This window comes from Salarias fasciatus, chromosome 12 (genome assembly GCF_902148845.1).
Source record: "Salarias fasciatus chromosome 12, fSalaFa1.1, whole genome shotgun sequence".
NCBI lineage: Eukaryota > Metazoa > Chordata > Actinopteri > Blenniiformes > Blenniidae > Salarias > Salarias fasciatus.
The window spans coordinates 32,189,718-32,209,618 of record NC_043756.1 but is presented as its reverse complement, the minus strand read 5'-3'; positions in this window follow the sequence as shown (position 1 = coordinate 32,209,618).

Here is a 19,901-nt window from a genome sequence, read left to right as displayed (position 1 = left end):
AATCCTAACCCTAACCCTAACCCTAACCCTAACCCTAACCCTAACCCTAACCCTAACCCTAACCCTAACCCTAACCCTAACCCTAACCCTAACCCTAACCCTAACCCTAACCCTAACCCTAACCCTAACCCTAACCCTAACCCTAACCCTAACCCTAACCCTAACCCTAACCCTAACCCTAACCCTAACCCTAACCCTAACCCTAACCCTAACCCTAACCCTAACCCTAACCCTAACCCTAACCCTAACCCTAACCCTAACCCTAACCCTAACCCTAACCCTAACCCTAACCCTAACCCTAACCCTAACCCTAACCCTAACCCTAACCCTAACCCTAACCCTAACCCTAACCCTAACCCTAACCCTAACCCTAACCCTAACCCTAACCCTAACCCTAACCCTAACCCTAACCCTAACCCTAACCCTAACCCTAACCCTAACCCTAACCCTAACCCTAACCCTAACCCTAACCCTAACCCTAACCCTAACCCTAACCCTAACCCTAACCCTAACCCTAACCCTAACCCTAACCCTAACCCTAACCCTAACCCTAACCCTAACCCTAACCTAACCCTAACCCTAACCTAACCCTAACCCTAACCCTAACCCTAACCCTAACCCTAACCCTAACCCTAACCCTAACCTAACCCTAACCCTAACCCTAACCCTAACCCTAACCCTAACCCTAACCCTAACCCTAACCCTAACCCTAACCCTAACCCTAACCCTAACCCTAACCCTAACCCTAACCCTAACCCTAACCTAACCCTAACCCTAACCCTAACCCTAACCCTAACCCTAACCCTAACCCTAACCCTAACCCTAACCCTAACCCTAACCCTAACCCTAACCCTAACCCTAACCCTAACCCTAACCCTAACCCTAACCCTAACCCTAACCCTAACCCTAACCCTAACCCTAACCCTAACCCTAACCCTAACCCTAACCCTAACCCTAACCCTAACCCTAACCCTAACCCTAACCCTAACCCTAACCCTAACCCTAACCTAACCCTAACCCTAACCCTAACCCTAACCCTAACCCTAACCCTAACCCTAACCTAACCTAACCCTAACCCTAACCTAACCCTAACCCTAACCCTAACCCTAACCCTAACCCTAACCCTAACCCTAACCCTAACCCTAACCCTAACCCTAACCCTAACCCTAACCCTAACCCTAACCCTAACCCTAACCCTAACCCTAACCCTAACCCTAACCCTAACCCTAACCCTAACCCTAACCCTAACCCTAACCCTAACCCTAACCCTAACCCTAACCCTAACCCTAACCCTAACCCTAACCCTAACCCTAACCCTAACCCTAACCCTAACCCTAACCCTAACCCTAACCCTAACCCTAACCCTAACCCTAACCCTAACCCTAACCCTAACCCTAACCCTAACCCTAACCCTAACCTAACCCTAACCCTAACCCTAACCCTAACCCTAACCCTAACCCTAACCCTAACCCTAACCCTAACCCTAACCCTAACCCTAACCCTAACCCTAACCCTAACCCTAACCTAACCCTAACCCTAACCCTAACCCTAACCCTAACCTAACCCTAACCCTAACCCTAACCCTAACCCTAACCCTAACCCTAACCCTAACCCTAACCCTAACCCTAACCCTAACCCTAACCCTAACCCTAACCCTAACCCTAACCCTAACCCTAACCCTAACCCTAACCCTAACCCTAACCCTAACCCTAACCCTAACCCTAACCCTAACCCTAACCCTAACCCTAACCCTAACCCTAACCCTAACCCTAACCCTAACCCTAACCCTAACCCTAACCCTAACCCTAACCCTAACCCTAACCCTAACCCTAACCCTAACCCTAACCCTAACCCTAACCCTAACCCTAACCCTAACCCTAACCCTAACCCTAACCCTAACCCTAACCCTAACCCTAACCCTAACCCTAACCCTAACCCTAACCCTAACCCTAACCCTAACCCTAACCCTAACCTAACCCTAACCCTAACCCTAACCCTAACCCTAACCCTAACCCTAACCCTAACCCTAACCCTAACCCTAACCCTAACCCTAACCCTAACCCTAACCCTAACCCTAACCTAACCCTAACCCTAACCCTAACCCTAACCCTAACCCTAACCCTAACCCTAACCCTAACCCTAACCCTAACCCTAACCCTAACCCTAACCTAACCCTAACCCTAACCCTAACCCTAACCCTAACCCTAACCCTAACCTAACCCTAACCCTAACCCTAACCCTAACCCTAACCCTAACCCTAACCCTAACCCTAACCCTAACCCTAACCCTAACCCTAACCCTAACCCTAACCCTAACCCTAACCCTAACCCTAACCCTAACCCTAACCCTAACCCTAACCCTAACCCTAACCCTAACCCTAACCCTAACCTAACCCTAACCCTAACCTAACCCTAACCCTAACCTAACCCTAACCCTAACCCTAACCCTAACCCTAACCCTAACCCTAACCCTAACCCTAACCCTAACCCTAACCTAACCCTAACCCTAACCCTAACCCTAACCCTAACCCTAACCTAACCCTAACCCTAACCCTAACCCTAACCCTAACCCTAACCCTAACCCTAACCCTAACCCTAACCCTAACCCTAACCCTAACCCTAACCCTAACCCTAACCTAACCTAACCCTAACCTAACCCTAACCCTAACCCTAACCCTAACCCTAACCCTAACCCTAACCTAACCCTAACCAACTTTTGACCCAAACTTCCAGAAACCCTAACCCTACCCCTACCACCCGGACCGGCTCGTCACCCTCTACGCATGGCTCAAGTCTCAAGTCTCAAGCACTTAGGGTTACAAAGTTATTACACGAGCAGTTATTAACTGGGTTCTTAATGATCCCTATTACCTACTGGAAACCCTAACACTTACATTGACTCCTATGGGGCTCCGGGAACATGACTCTGTAACTCAGCCAAACAAAGGCCCACAGTCCTGATTTTCACACCACGCACTCACAACCCTAGCCTTGACACAACCCTACTTCCAGAATGTCACATTGACCAACTTTTGACCAAAACTTCCAGAAACCCTAACCCTAACCCTACCACCCGGACCGGCTCGTCACCCTCTACGCATGGCTCAAGTCTCAAGTCTCTCACACTTAGGGTTACAAAGTTATTAAAAATCGCAGGCCTGCGATTACCACATTTACCCCTTAACCTACCACCCGGACCGGCTCGTCACCCTCTACGCATGGCTCAAGTCTCAAGTCTCTCACACTTAGGGTTACAAAGTTATTAAAAATCGCAGGCCTGCGATTACCACATTTACCCCTTAACCTACCCCTACCACCCGGACCGGCTCGTCACCCTCTACGCATGGCTCAAGTCTCAAGTCTCTCACACTTAGGGTTACAAAGTTATTACACGAGCAGTTATTAACTGGGTTCTTAATGATCCCTATTACCTAACCTTAACCCTAGCCAAACAAAGGCCCACAGTCCTGATTTTCACACCACGCACTCACAACCCTAGCCTTGACACAACCCTACTTCCAGAATGTCACATTGACCAACTTTTGACCAAAACTTCAAGAAACCCTAACCCTAACCCTACCACCCGGACCGGCTCGTCACCCTCTACGCATGGCTCAAGTCTCAAGTCTCAAGCACTTAGGGTTACAAAGTTATTAACAAAAGACTCACTTCAAAGTGCCTTTTTTTGGAATAACTCCTCCCCCTTACATCACAACAACATGGTTCACATATGTATGGATAGATCTCGTCCAGACCTATCCATAGATGTCTCAACCATTCTTGTCAGTTGTTCCTATAAAAAGTCATTCAATCTCAAACCCAAAAAGAGGCACTTTGAGTGGTTTTCATCCCTATACCTAACCCTAACCCTACCACCCGGACCGGCTCGTCACCCTCTACGCATGGCTCAAGTCTCAAGTCTCTCACACTTAGGGTTACAAAGTTATTACACGAGCAGTTATTAACTGGGTTCTTAATGATCCCTATTACCTACTGGAAGCCCTAACACTTACATTGACTCCTATGGGGCTCCGGGAACATGACTCTGTAACTCAGCCAAACAAAGGCCCACAGTCCTGATTTTCACACCACGCACTCACAACCCTAGCCCTGACACAACCCTACTTCCAGAATGTCACATTGACCAACTTTGGACCCAAACTTCCAGAAACCCTAACCCTAACCCTACCACCCGGACCGGCTCGTCACCCTCTACGCATGGCTCAAGTCTCAAGTCTCTCACACTTAGGGTTACAAAGTTATTGGAGCTTGAGTCAATGACTCAGGACCCCATTTACCCCTATTACCTAACCCTAACCTAACCCTAACCCTAACCCTAACCCTAACCCTAACCCTAACCCTAACCCTAACCCTAACCTAACCCTAACCCTAACCCTAACCCTAACCCTAACCCTAACCCTAACCCTAACCCTAACCCTAACCCTAACCCTAACCCTAACCCTCAAGTCTCTCACACTTAGGGTTACAAAGTTATTGGAGCTTGAGTCAATGACTCAGGACCCCATTTACCCCTATTACCTACTGCAAACCCTAACACTTACATTGACTCCTATGGGGCTCCGGGAACATGACTCTGTAACTCAGCCAAACAAAGGCCCACAGTCCTGATTTTCACACCACGCACTCACAACCCTAGCCCTGACACAACCCTAGTGCCAGAATGTCACTTTGACCAACTTTTGACCCAAACTTCCAGAAACCCTAACCCTACCCCTACCACCCGGACCGGCTCGTCACCCTCTACGCATGGCTCAAGTCTCAAGTCTCAAGCACTTAGGGTTACAAAGTTATTACACGAGCAGTTATTAACTGGGTTCTTAATGATCCCTATTACCTACTGGAAACCCTAACACTTACATTGACTCCTATGGGGCTCCGGGAACATGACTCTGTAACTCAGCCAAACAAAGGCCCACAGTCCTGATTTTCACACCACGCACTCACAACCCTAGCCTTGACACAACCCTACTTCCAGAATGTCACATTGACCAACTTTTGACCAAAACTTCCAGAAACCCTAACCCTAACCCTACCACCCGGACCGGCTCGTCACCCTCTACGCATGGCTCAAGTCTCAAGTCTCTCACACTTAGGGTTACAAAGTTATTAAAAATCGCAGGCCTGCGATTACCACATTTACCCCTTAACCTACCACCCGGACCGGCTCGTCACCCTCTACGCATGGCTCAAGTCTCAAGTCTCTCACACTTAGGGTTACAAAGTTATTAAAAATCGCAGGCCTGCGATTACCACATTTACCCCTTAACCTACCCCTACCACCCGGACCGGCTCGTCACCCTCTACGCATGGCTCAAGTCTCAAGTCTCTCACACTTAGGGTTACAAAGTTATTACACGAGCAGTTATTAACTGGGTTCTTAATGATCCCTATTACCTAACCTTAACCCTAGCCAAACAAAGGCCCACAGTCCTGATTTTCACACCACGCACTCACAACCCTAGCCTTGACACAACCCTACTTCCAGAATGTCACATTGACCAACTTTTGACCAAAACTTCAAGAAACCCTAACCCTAACCCTACCACCCGGACCGGCTCGTCACCCTCTACGCATGGCTCAAGTCTCAAGTCTCAAGCACTTAGGGTTACAAAGTTATTAACAAAAGACTCACTTCAAAGTGCCTTTTTTGGAATAACTCCTCCCCCTTACATCACAACAACATGGTTCACATATGTATGGATAGATCTCGTCCAGACCTATCCATAGATGTCTCAACCATTCTTGTCAGTTGTTCCTATAAAAAGTCATTCAATCTCAAACCCAAAAAGAGGCACTTTGAGTGGTTTTCATCCCTATACCTAACCCTAACCCTACCACCCGGACCGGCTCGTCACCCTCTACGCATGGCTCAAGTCTCAAGTCTCTCACACTTAGGGTTACAAAGTTATTACACGAGCAGTTATTAACTGGGTTCTTAATGATCCCTATTACCTACTGGAAGCCCTAACACTTACATTGACTCCTATGGGGCTCCGGGAACATGACTCTGTAACTCAGCCAAACAAAGGCCCACAGTCCTGATTTTCACACCACGCACTCACAACCCTAGCCCTGACACAACCCTACTTCCAGAATGTCACATTGACCAACTTTGGACCCAAACTTCCAGAAACCCTAACCCTAACCCTACCACCCGGACCGGCTCGTCACCCTCTACGCATGGCTCAAGTCTCAAGTCTCTCACACTTAGGGTTACAAAGTTATTGGAGCTTGAGTCAATGACTCAGGACCCCATTTACCCCTATTACCTACTGCAAACCCTAACACTTACATTGACTCCTATGGGGCTCCGGGAACATGACTCTGTAACTCAGCCAAACAAAGGCCCACAGTCCTGATTTTCACACCACGCACTCACAACCCTAGCCCTGACACAACCCTAGTGCCAGAATGTCACTTTGACCAACTTTTGACCCAAACTTCCAGAAACCCTAACCCTACCCCTACCACCCGGACCGGCTCGTCACCCTCTACGCATGGCTCAAGTCTCAAGTCTCAAGCACTTAGGGTTACAAAGTTATTACACGAGCAGTTATTAACTGGGTTCTTAATGATCCCTATTACCTACTGGAAACCCTAACACTTACATTGACTCCTATGGGGCTCCGGGAACATGACTCTGTAACTCAGCCAAACAAAGGCCCACAGTCCTGATTTTCACACCACGCACTCACAACCCTAGCCTTGACACAACCCTACTTCCAGAATGTCACATTGACCAACTTTTGACCAAAACTTCCAGAAACCCTAACCCTAACCCTACCACCCGGACCGGCTCGTCACCCTCTACGCATGGCTCAAGTCTCAAGTCTCTCACACTTAGGGTTACAAAGTTATTAAAAATCGCAGGCCTGCGATTACCACATTTACCCCTTAACCTATCCATAGATGTCTCAACCATTCATGTCAGTTGTTCCTATAAAAAGTCATTCAATCTCAAAGCAAAAAAGAGGCACTTTGAGTGGTTTTTATCCCTATACCTAACCCTAACAGTCCTGATTTTCACACCACGCACTCACAACCCTAGCCTTGACACAACCCTACTTCCAGAATGTCACATTGACCAACTTTTGACCAAAACTTTAAGAAACCCTAACCCTAACCCTACCACCCGGACCGGCTCGTCACCCTCTACGCATGGCTCAAGTCTCAAGTCTCTCACACTTAGGGTTACAAAGTTATTACACAAGCAGTTATTAACTGGGTTCTTAATGATCCCTATTACCTAACCCTAACCCTAACCTAACCCTAACCCTAATTAGGGGATTCCATGTCTTGTTCTGAGGGTCTCTGAGCGACGGGAGTAGGACCGTTGGAATCGCCTCGGCGAGCTCTACAACATATCTGGCATTGCCATTTTATACCCGGAAAGTGTATGTGGCATTTATTTCCCTAACCATGGGTCCTAGACAAAAACAGGACGTCTAGGTGAATTCGGGGGATTTTTTACAGTCCGGTGATGTGTCTTTTGACTCTCTAGCACCTATTTTTTTTTTGTTGCAGTACCACCATTTTACCACTAGGGGGAGCAATTTGTCTGTCGTTTTCTGGAATATAGTTCCACAATTGGTTCAATCTACCACTGTGAGCCGTAGGAACATGCTAGAGAGCTGGGAGTTGGTTTAAACTGCTGTTAGGGGACTCGGGCTCCCTTGGCCACCGTTTCTGAGTGCCTAGGACCTTTCTACCAAAGATTCCAGAACTGAAGATTCCGTTTCCAGAACTGAAGATTCCGTTTCCGGAACTGAAGATTCCGTTTCCGGAACTGAACATTCTGAAAACGAGCTCCAACTCCGCTCAGGAAGGACCGAGAGCTCTGGCAATGACTTCAAATGAAAGCTGAGGGCCTCAGCAGTGCAATGGAAGTGGTTTCAAGTGTCCAACTACAACACTGTAGATTTTGAATAGGGATTCCAGATTGGTCAAGCCTTGACCGATTCTGGAAGGTGCTGTAACTGAGCTCAGGAAAGAGCTAGAGGTGTGGGATTTACTTCAAATGAAAGCTGGGGGGGTCCCTGACAGGTGTGGTATGATGTCATCTCTGTAAACCTGCATAAAAATTTCACCTCATGAATCAGCCCATAGACTGTATGGTGGGATACAGGGGGATGAGCCTTATGTGTCCTGAGGGTCAGTTGGGTCAATTTCCACCATGAATTTTGCGACCCCTTGGGGAGTGGCAACAACCCCAAACACACAACTGTTGGGGTGGTGACTGTCTGTTTTGGGTGTTTTTGGGCTGATCCAAACACTTTGAGCTTCAAAGATGTAATCTGGAAGGGGATTCCAGATTCCAGATTCCAGATTCCAGATTCCAGATTGGGATTCCAGATTCCAGATTCCAGATTCCAGATTCCAGATTGGGATTCCAGATTCCAGATTCCAGATTCCAGATTCCAGATTGGGATTCCAGATTCGGTCAAGCAATGATAACTCCTCTCAGGAAGGAGCTAGATGGCTGGGATTAGCATCAAATGAAAGCTTAGGACCTCAGCAGTGTAATGGTTGCAGTGTCAAGTCTCAAGTCACTTCTTAAAAATCAATGTCATTTTCTGGAAGGGGATTCCAGATTTAGACATCAAATGACCGATTCTGGAATCTGCTATAACTCCTCTCAGGAAGGAGCTAGAGGCGTGGGACTGGCTTCAAATGAAAGCTGAGGGTCCTGTGAGTGTAATGGTGGTAGTTTCAAGTGTCTTACTTCAATGTTAAGGGTTTTATGGTCAACCCTATGTGTAACCCTAACTCGGTAACCCTACTCCCTAACTGTAACCCTAACAATCCCAAACAATGAGGGCTAGGGTTATGAAAGTTTGATATGTGTCTCCCTCGGGGGTCCCTGACAGGTGGGTTGTGGTGTCGTCTCTGTAACCCTAGCAGAAAAATTTGACCTCATGAATCACCCGATAATGTATATGGTTGCATCCGTGGGGATGAGCCTTGGGTGTCCTGAGGGTCGGTTCGGTCAATTTCCACCATGAAATGTGGAACCCTTCGGGGACTGGCAACGACCCCGCACACGTGTCTCTTGGGGCAGTGACTGTCTGTTTTGGGTGTTTTTGGGCTGATCCAAACACCCTGAGCTTCAGAAACGCAATCTGGAAGGGGATTCCAGATTTCGTCATTCAATGACCAATTCTGGAATCCTCTGTAACTCCTCTCAGGAAGGAGGTAGAAGTGTGGGATTGGCTTCAAATGAAAGCTGAGGGCCTTGCAAGTGTAACGGTGGTACTTTCAAGTGTCTAACTCCACGTTTAAGTTTCAATGACACTTTCTGGAAGGGGATTCCAGAATGTGTCATCCAATGACCGATTCTGGAATCCTCTGCTATAACTCCTCTCAGGAAGGAGCTAGAGGGCTGGGATTAGCATCAAGTGAAAGCTTAGGACCTCAGCAGTGCAATGGTTGCAGTGTCAAGTCTCAAGTCACTTCTTAAAAATCAATGTCATTTTCTGGAAGGGGATTCCAGATTTAGACATCAAATGACCGATTCTGGAATCTGCTATAACTCCTCTCAGGAAGGAGCTAGAGGGCTGGGATTAGCATCAAATGAAAGCTTAGGACCTCAGCAGTGTAATGGTTGCAGTGTCAAGTCTCAAGTCACTTTTTAAAAATCGATGTCATTTTCTGGAAGGGGATTCCAGATTTAGACATCAAATGACCGATTCTGGAATCTGCTATAACTCCTCTCAGGAAGGAGCTAGATGCGTGGGACTGGCTTCAAATGAAAGCTGAGGGCCCTCCGAGTGTAATGGTAGTAATTTCAAGTGTGTAACTTCAATGTTAAGGGTTTTATGGTCAACCCTATGTGTAACCCTAACTCGGTAACCCTACTCCCTAACTGTAACCCTAACAATCCCAAACAATGAGGGCTAGGGTTATGAAAGTTTGATATGTGTCTCCCTCGGGGGTCCCTGACAGGTGGGTTGTGGTGTCGTCTCTGTAACCCTAGCAGAAAAATTTGACCTCATGAATCACCCCATAATGTATATGGTTGGACCCGTGGGGATGAGCCTTGGGTGTCCTGAGGGTCGGTTCGGTCAATTTCCACCATGAAATGTGGAACCCTTCGGGGACTGGCAACAACCCCGCACACGTGTCTCTTGGGGCAGTGACTGTCTGTTTTGGGTGTTTTTGGGCTGATCCAAACACCCTGAGCTTCAGAAACGCAATCTGGAAGGGGATTCCAGATTTCGTCATTCAATGACCAATTCTGGAATCCTCTGTAACTCCTCTCAGGAAGGAGGTAGAAGTGTGGGCTTGGCTTCAAATGAAAGCTGAGGGCCTTGCGAGTGTAACGGTGGTACTTTCAAGTGTCTAACTCCACGTTTAAGTTTCAATGACACTTTCTGGAAGGGGATTCCAGAATGTGTCATCCAATGTTCGATTCTGGAATTCTCAACCCTAACTCCTCTCAGGAAGGAGCTAGAGGGCTGGGATTAGCATCAAATGAAAGCTTAGGACCTCAGCAGTGTAATGGTTGCAGTGTCAAGTCTCAAGTCACTTTTTAAAAATCGATGTCATTTTCTGGAAGGGGATTCCAGATTTAGACATCAAATGACCGATTCTGGAATCTGCTATAACTCCTCTCAGGAAGGAGCTAGATGGCTGGGATTAGCATCAAATGAAAGCTTAGGACCTCAGCAGTGCAATGGTTGCAGTGTCAAGTCTCAAGTCACTTTTTAGAAATCGATGTCATTTTCTGGAAGGGGATTCCAGATTTAGACATCAAATGACACATTCTGGAATCTGCCTTAACTCCTCTCAGGAAGGAGCTAGAGGCGTGGGACTGGCTTCAAATGAAAGCTGAGGGCCCTCCGAGTGTAATGGTGGTAGTTTCAAGTGTCTAACTTAAATGTTAAGGGTTTTATGGTCAACCCTATGTGTAACCCTAACTCGGTAACCCTACTCCCTAACTGTAACCCTAACAATCCCAAACAATGAGGGCTAGGGTTATGAAAGTTTGATATGTGTCTCCCTCGGGGGTCCCTGACAGGTCTGTTGTGGTCTTGGTAAGATTCGGTCAAGTAATGATAACTCCTGTCAGGAAGGAGCTAGAAGGCTGAGATTGGCATCAAATGAAAGCTTAGGGCCTCAGCAATGCAATGGTTATAGTTTTAAGTGTCTACCTGCACTTTTTAAAAATCGATGTCATTTTCTGGAAGGGGATTCCAGATTTAGACATCAAATGACCGATTCTGGAATCTGCTATAACTCCTCTCAGGAAGGAGCTAGAGGGCTGGGATTAGCATCAAATGAAAGCTTAGGACCTGAGCAGTGCAATGGTTGTAGTTTCAAGTGTCTACCTGCACTTTTTAAAAATCGATGTCATTTTCTGGAAGGGGATTCCAGATTTAGACATCAAATGACACATTCTGGAATCTGCTATAACTCCTCTCAGGAAGGAGCAAGAGGCGTGGGACTGGCTTCAAATGAAAGCTGAGCGTCCTGTGAGTGTAATGGTGGTAGTTTCAAGTGTCTAACTTCAATGTTAAGGGTTATATGGTCAACCCTATGTGTAACCCTAACTCGGTAACCCTACACCCTAACTGTAACCCTATACTCAAAAAAGCAGGTATGTTGTGATGACATCTCTCTGACCCCTAAAGAAAAACTTTGACGTTCACCACAATAAGCATGTTCCCTGTGGGATTTGATCCCACAAAAGTTGGGTTGAAAGCCATAGCATAAGACCACTCAGCCACTCAGTGCCATGAATTTTTCGCATTTGGAACTTGTACTTATTTTTTAAGCTTTGTGTGGAGGGGGGCTGGGATAATGACCCTCCTAACCCTTGGGGTCAGAGGTCATTTAACCCTAGTTTCCAAACAATTAGGGCTAGGGTTATGAAAGGTGGCTGTCGGTTTTGGGTGTTTTTGGGTGTTTTTGGGCTGATCCAAACACTTTGGGTTTCAATGTCTCTTTCTGGAATGCAATGCCAGCTTGCTTCATTCTGGTGACAATCTCTAACTTTGTCCAGGAAGGCCCTAGAAGTGTGGGATTGGCATCAAATGAAAGCTTAGGGCCTTGGCAGTACAATGGTAGTGGTTTCAAGTGTCTAACTTAAATGGTAAGGGGTCTTTGGTCAACCCTATTTGCAACCCTAAGCCCTAAGCCTTGACCCTAACTCCAGTCAGGGTTTTTATTGGCTTCCAATGACAGCTTAGGGCCTTAAGAGTGTAATGGTGTTCCTTTCAGGTGTGTACCTGCACTTTTTAAAAAACGATGTCACATTCTGGAAGGGGATTCCAGATTTAGTCATCCAATGTCAGATTCTGGAATCTGAAAGGTTAGGCTAAGTTAGTTTAATAAAACACTTTGCCTCAGTAACACTAAGTCTCCACTGCTCAAGATGCACCACAATAAGCATGTCCCCCGTGGGGTTTGATCCCACAACCTACTGGTTGCAAGCCATAGCATTAGACCACTCGGCCACTCAGTGCTATGAATTTTTCGCGTTTGGAACTTGTACTTATTTTTTAAGCTTTGTGTGGAGGGGGGCTGGGATAATGACCCTCCTAGCCCGAGGGGGTAGAGGTAATCTAACCCTAGTTTGCTGACTATTAGGGTTACGGTGATGAAAAATTGATATGTGTCTCCCTGGGGGGTGCCTGACAGGTGTGTTGTGGTGTCATTTCTCTAACCCTAGCAGAAAAATTTGACCTCATGAATCAGCGTATAATCTACATGGTTGGATTGGGAGGCTGATGCCCCACTGAGTCTGGGGGATTTGCAAGCTCTCCCAGGGGTCAAAATTTAAACGTTGACCGATCGACACGAGGCTCACGTATGTTCATCGGGGGAGCCAGGGTATCCAGTGTGAGAAGTTTCAGCCCTGTGCGACCCTCCTGACCCTATCGGTCAAAGGTCAACGGGGTGACCTTTCCCATAAGGCCTTGAGCCAGGGAGCTGAAATTCGCTGTCATGCATCGGGGCTGGCAGCACATCCACGGTGTGCGATCTCAGCCCTCTAGGCCACCCGGAAGTCTTTCAGGAGAGCTGAAGGCACTCGTTTTCAAAAACGCCTTAACCGAACATATTTTGTGCGCCATTTTTGAAATACTTGAGCAAACGAGCTCAAAGTGGCATCAAAATGACCGTCTCTACACCCCGCTGATGTGTGCCGACAGTGGTGGTTGTAGCTGAAACGGAAATACCCGAAAAAAGCACGTTTCTGTATTTCGCCGTTTCACGTTTTTATTTTTTAAAAATCAACGGTGATAGCCAGGGGGCTGAGACTTTCAGGGTGTCCTCGGGGTCCCATCCCACACCTGTGATAAAATTTTCAGCCCTCCGGGACATGTAGAAGTATGTGAAATAGGCAAATGCTAACGTTTTGTGGCTAAAATAGGAGCTAATTTCGCTATTTACATTAATAGCTCCCAAACGATGACAGCTAGCCGGCTCAAACTCGCACACAGAGTGTGTGGTGACCTTAGGCACCCATCGATATGGGGCAGCCCCGCCCACCGCGTGGAATTACTGCACAAAGTGGGCGGGAGCTGAAATTAGCCGTTAGCTGCTAACTCTAACTTCCAGCTTGAATAACTCCTAAACGATTAGGGTTAGGAGGATGGGGGTTGGAGGCATGACTCCCGGGGGGGTCCCTGATGGATGTGTGGAAGGGGATCCCTCCCGCGCGTGTGGAAGCCGCGTGGTTGTTGCATTTAGCATTAGCCGCCGCTAACGACTTTGGAGTTGAATAACTCTGGAAGGGGAGGGGCTAGGAGGGTGTGGCTTTAACAGCTGACTCCCTGGGGGGTCCCTGACCTGTATGTAGGACCTCATCCCTCTGCTGCCCTCCTAGCCCCGCCCAATGACCTTTTACCTCAGGAGCGCGTTTAATTGAATAACTCAGGAAGGGGAGGGGCTAGGAGGGTGTGGCTTGAACAGTTGACTTCCAGTGGGGTCCCCGACAGTTGTGTGCGATGGCATCCCGATCGGACCTTTGGATCTCCTTCAAATCATGTTTTTTCACTTTTTTCAGCGAAATCTCATTTCAGAGAGGATTGGGAGGCTGATGGCATAGTAACCCTAGAGGATCTGTAGTCTGTCATAGGGGGTGAAAATTAACGCTTTGCCCGATTGGCACGAAACTCGGGGAGCTTCATCGGGGGTGCTGGGAGAGCCGCTGTGTGGATTTTCAGCCCTCTGGGACCATCTTGACCCTAGGGGTCAAAGGTCATCTAACCCTAGATCGCAGACCATTAGGGCTAGGGTTATGAAAGTTGGATATGTGTCTCACTGGGGGGTGCCTGACAGGTGTGTTGTGGTGTCATTTCTGTAACCCTAGCAGAAAAATTTGACCTCATGAATCAGCACATAATCTATATGGTTGCATCCGTGGGGATGAGCCCTGGGTGTCCTGAGGGTCGGTTGGGTCAATTTCCACCATGAAATTTGGGACCCTCGGGGACCGGCAGGACCCCCGCACACATACCTCATGTGAGGTCAGGGATCCCCTCATCACTCTAAGGGTGAAACTCAGAGGGTGAAAACAACGCATTTAGCTAGAGACAAAAAAACGCTAGATCCTGCATCGGGGCTTCCAGGGCATCCACCCTGTGAAGTTTCAGCTCTCTAGAATACTTTTTTCCAAAAAAAATCCATCCGTTTTCACTTGCCCTGCAGAAGGCCCGAAATGAAGCCTGAATCATAGCAAAATCCCTCAACGCTTTGACCGATCGGCACGAAACTCGGGAACCTGCATCGGGGGAGCCAGGGTATCCATTGTGAGAAGTTTCAGCCCTGTGCGACCCTCCTGACCCTATCGGTCAAAGGTCAACGGGGTGACCTTTCCCATAATGCCTTGAGCCAGGGAGCTCAAATTCGGTGTCATGCATCGGGGCTGGCAGCACATCCAATCTGTGCGATTTCAGCCCTCTAGGCCACCCGGAAGTCTTTCGGGAGAGCTGAAGGCACTCGTTTTCAAAAACGCCTTAACCGAACATATTTTGTGCGCCATTTTTGAAATACTGGAGCAAACGAGGTCAAAGTGGCATCAAAATGACCGTCTCTAGACCCCGCTGATGTGTGCCGGCTGCGGTGGTTGTAGCTGAAACGGAAATACCCGAAAAAAGCTACTTTCTGCATTTCGCGTTTTCACGTTTTTATTTTTTAAAAATCAACGGTAATAGCTGGAGGGCTGAGACTTTCAGGGTTGCCTCGGGGTCCCCTTCTGCACCTGTGGTAAAATTTTCAGCCTCCCGGGACATGTAGAAGTATGTTAAATAGGCAAATGCTAACGTTTTGCGGCTAAAAAATGAGCTAATTTAGCTATTTTCGTTAATAGCTCCCAAACGGTGATAGCTAGCCGGCTCAAACTCGCACACAGGGTGCGTGGTGACCTTAGGCACCCTTTGATATGGGGCAGCCCCGCCCACCGCGTAGAATTACTGCGCAAATTGAGAAGGAGCTTAAATTAGCCGTTAGCTGCTAACCCTAACTTTGAGCTTTAATAACTCCTAAACGATTAGGGTTAGGAGGATGGGATTTGGATGCATGACTCCCGGGAGGGTCCCTGATGGGTGTGTAAAAGGATATCCCTCCAGCGCGTGCACAAGCCGCGTGGTTGTTGCATTTAGCATTAGCCGCCGCTAACGACTTTGGAGTTGAATAACTCTGGAAGGGGAGGGGCTAGGAGGGTGTGGCTTTAACAGCTGACCCCCAGGGGGGTCCCTGACCTGTATGTAGGACCTCATCCCTCTGCTGCCCTCCTAGCCCCGCCCAATGACCTTTTACCTCAGGAGCGCGTTTAATTGAATAACTCAGGAAGGGGAGGGGCTAGGAGGGTGTGGCTTGAACAGTTGACTTCCAGTGGGGTCCCCGACAGTTGTGTGCGATGGCATCCCGATCGGACCTTTGGATCTCCTTCAAATCATGTTTTTTCACTTTTTTCAGCGAAATCTCATTTCAGAGAGGATTGGGAGGCTGATGGCATAGTAACCCTAGAGGATCTGTAGTCTGTCATAGGGGGTGAAAATTAACGCTTTGCCCGATTGGCACGAAACTCGGGGAGGTTCATCGGGGGTGCTGGGAGAGCCGCTGTGTGGATTTTCAGCCCTCTGGGACCAACTTGACCCTAGGGGTCAAAGGTCATCAAGCCCTAGTTCGCAAACGATTAGGGTTAGGGTTATGCAAATTTGATATGCGTCTCCCCGGGGGGTCCCTGACAGGTCTGTTGAGGTTTCATATCTCTAACCCTAGCGTAAAAATTTGACCTCACGAATCAGCGCATAGTCTATATGGATGGATTGGGAGGCTGATGAGGAGCATTTTCAGCCCTCTGGGAACCTCGTAACCCTAGTGGTCAACGGTAATCTAACCCTAATTCCATAAACATTAGGGTTAGGGTTATGGGAGTTGGATATGTGTTGATACGCGATGAGCCTTGGGTGTCCTGAGGGTCGGTTCGGTCAATTTCCACCGTGAAATTTCGGACCTCTCGGGGACCGGCAACAACCCCATACACGTATTTCTTGGGCTGCTGACTGTCTGTTTTGGGTGTTTTTGGGCTCATCCTAGCATGTGGAGCTAACATGGCTAAGGATTCCAGATTCGGTCAACCAATGACCGCTTCTGGAATCAGCTATAACTCAGCTCAGGAAGGAGCTACAGTGGTAAGATTGGTGTCAAATTAAAGCTTAGGACCTCAGCAATGCAATGGTGGTGGTTTCAAGTGTCTAAATGCAACTTTTTAAAAAACGATGTCACATTCTGGAAGGCAATTCCAGATTTCGTCAACCAATGACCAAATCTGGAATCAGCTATAACTTTGCCCGGGAAGGAGCTAGAGGGCTGGGATTGACTTCAGATGATAGCTGAGAGCCTCAGCAGTGCAATGGTGGTGGTTTCAAGTGTTTAACTCCACATTTAAGGGTCAAGGACTTATTCTGGAAGGGGATTCCAGATTTGGTCAACCAATGACCGCTTCTGGAATCTGCTCTAACTCGGCCCAGGAAAGAGCTGGAGGGCTGGGAGTGACATCAGATGACAGCTGGGGGGTCCCTGACAGGTGTGTTGTGATGTCATCTCTCTACACCCTGGATAAAAATTTGACCTCATGAATCAGCCCATAGTCTATGTGGTTGATCGGTGGGGATGAGCCTTGGGTGTCCTGAGGGTCAGTTGGGTCAATTTCCACCATGAAATTTGGGACCCCTCGGGGACTGGCAACGACCCCGCACACGTGTCTCTCGGGGCGGTGACTGTCTGTATTGGGTGTTTTTGGGCTGATCCAAACACTTTGAGCTTCAAAGACCCAATCTGGAAGTGGATTCCAGATTCCAGATTGGGATTCCAGATTCCAGATTCCAGATTCCAGATTCGGTCAAGCAATGATAACTCCGCCCAGGAAGGAGCTAGAGGACTGGGCTGGGCTTCAGATGACAGCTGAGGGCCTCAGCAGTGCAATGGTGGTGGTTTCACGTGTCTACCTGCAATCTTAAGGGTCAAAAACGCAATCTGGAAGGGGATTCCAGATTCGGTCAAGCAATGATAACTCCTCTCAGGAAGGAGCTAGAGGGCTGAGATTGGCATCAAATGAAAGCTTAGGGCCTCAGCAGTGCAATGGTTGTAGTTTCAAGTGTCTACCTGCACTTTTTAAAAATCGATGTCACATTCTGGAAGGGGATTCCAGATTAGGTCAACCAATGACCAAATCTGGAATCTGCTCTAACTCTGCCCAGGAAGTAGCTAGAGGACTGGGATTGGCTTCTACTGACAGCTGGGGAGGTCCCTGACAGGTGTGGTGGGGTGTCATCTCTCTACCCCCTGGATAAAAATTTGACCTCATGAATCAGCCCATAGTCTATGTGGTTGGATCGGTGGGGATGAGCCTTGGGTGTCCTGAGGGTCAGTCGGGTCAATTTCCACCATGAAATTTGGGACCCCTCGGGGACTGGCAACGACCCCGCACACGTGTCTCTCGGGGCGGTGACTGTCTGTTTTGGGTGTTTTTGGGCTGATCCAAACACTTTGAGCTTCAAAGACGCAATCTGGAAGGGGATTCCAGATTCCAGATTGGGATTCCAGATTCCAGATTCCAGATTCCACATTCCAGGTTGGGATTCCAGATTCCAGATTCCAGATTCCAGATTCCAGGTTGGGATTCCAGATTCCAGATTCCAGATTCCAGATTCCAGGTTGGGATTCCAGATTCCAGATTCCAGATTCCAGATTGGAATGGGATTCCAGATGCGGTCAAGCAATGATAACTCCGCCCAGGAAGTAGCTAGAGGACTGGGATTGGCTTCCACTGACAGCTGGGGAGGTCCCTGACAGGTGTGGTGGGGTGTCATCTCTCCAGGACCTCTAGAAATGTTTGACTTCACCAATCGGCCCCCGCTCTCTAGCGTTGATCCGGGCTGATGAGCTTTCTTTGTCCTCAGGGTCGGTCGGGTCAATTTCCAACGTGAAATTTTTGACCCCTCGGGGACCGGCGGGACCCCCACCCACGCGTTTGTGGGGGTGTGACTGTCTGTTTTGTGTGTTTTGGGGCTCGTCCCAACATTTTTGGCATTTCGGGTGAAAATCCCACATGGCCGGGTTCTCTGATTTATTTAGAGTCATTTTGGTGAAAAACATGGGTTAGCCACTTGAAAACTGAATTTTAAAATGGTTTTCTAACTTTTGATGGCTCTCTAGCGCTCAAAACATAGTGGTCAAAATCCGGAATTGAGATTCCGGAATTGAAAAAACCGGAAACGGAATTTTCAGTTCTGGATTCCAGATTCCAGATTCCAGATTCCAGAATTGCAAATTCCGGATCCGGATTCTTCCGTTCTGGAATTCCAGATTCCTATCAAATCGACGGTGTCCCCTAACCCTAACCCTTCCCAGCCAGTGATTTAAACCTATTTGAAACCTGACAACAAAGAGAAGATGGTGAATTCCCTTTAAAAGCCACCTACATGGGGGACTCAGATGTGATTCATCTTTTTTTCCCCCTGGTTTGAGTAGGGAAGCAGAAGGATAATTGCAACTTCTGTGGCAGATCCATAAATTTTCAATAAATGTCTTGAAGCTGACATGCCACATTTATCCTTCAAATAGAACCTCCACCATTTCAGAGCCTCTGGGTTGGTTTTAAACGTTTTACTCGTATTTATATAAATTTAAACCTCTTTATCCATCAGTGCCTATTTATGAATTTGCACCTTTTAAATTCTTTTAGGATGCTTCTCGAGTTTTTATTCTTTTTTTCAGTATTCAGGTTCTTATTCACACAACTTACTTTGTGCACATACCCCCCCGGGTTCATTGTTGCATTATGAAAAATATTCTGTTGCCCGTGCTTTCCTTTTTTATTATTCCAAACCTAACCCTAACCTAACCCTACCCTAACCTAACCCTAACCTGACACGTCTGGAACCTACCTAATGGGGTCCCACTACTACCCGGCTCGCCTCAGCGTGCAGTCAGTGTCCTCAGGCCCCGCTCAGGCCCCCAGCAGCAGCCATACTCAGGAACACCAGGCCCTCAGTAGCAGCCCTCCTCAGGCCCCTCAGGCCCCCAGTAACAGCCCTCCTCAGGCCCCTCAGCCCCCCAGCAGCAGCCCTCCTCAGGCCCCTCAGGCCCCCTGCAGGCTCCTCAGAACCCCAGCAGCATCCCTCCTCAAACCCCCCTCAGGCCCCCCTCAGGCCCCCAGCAGCAGCCCTCCTCAGGCCCCTCAGGCCGCCTGTAGCAGCATCCCTCCTCAGACCCCCCTCAGGCCCCCAGTAGCAGCCCTCCTCAGACCCCTCAGGCCCCCAGTAGCAGCCCTCCTCAGGCCCCCCTCCAGCTCCCAGTGGCAGTGCTCCACAGGCCCCCCTCAGGCCACCCCCTCAGGCCTTCAGCAGCAGCGCTCCTCAGACCCCTCAG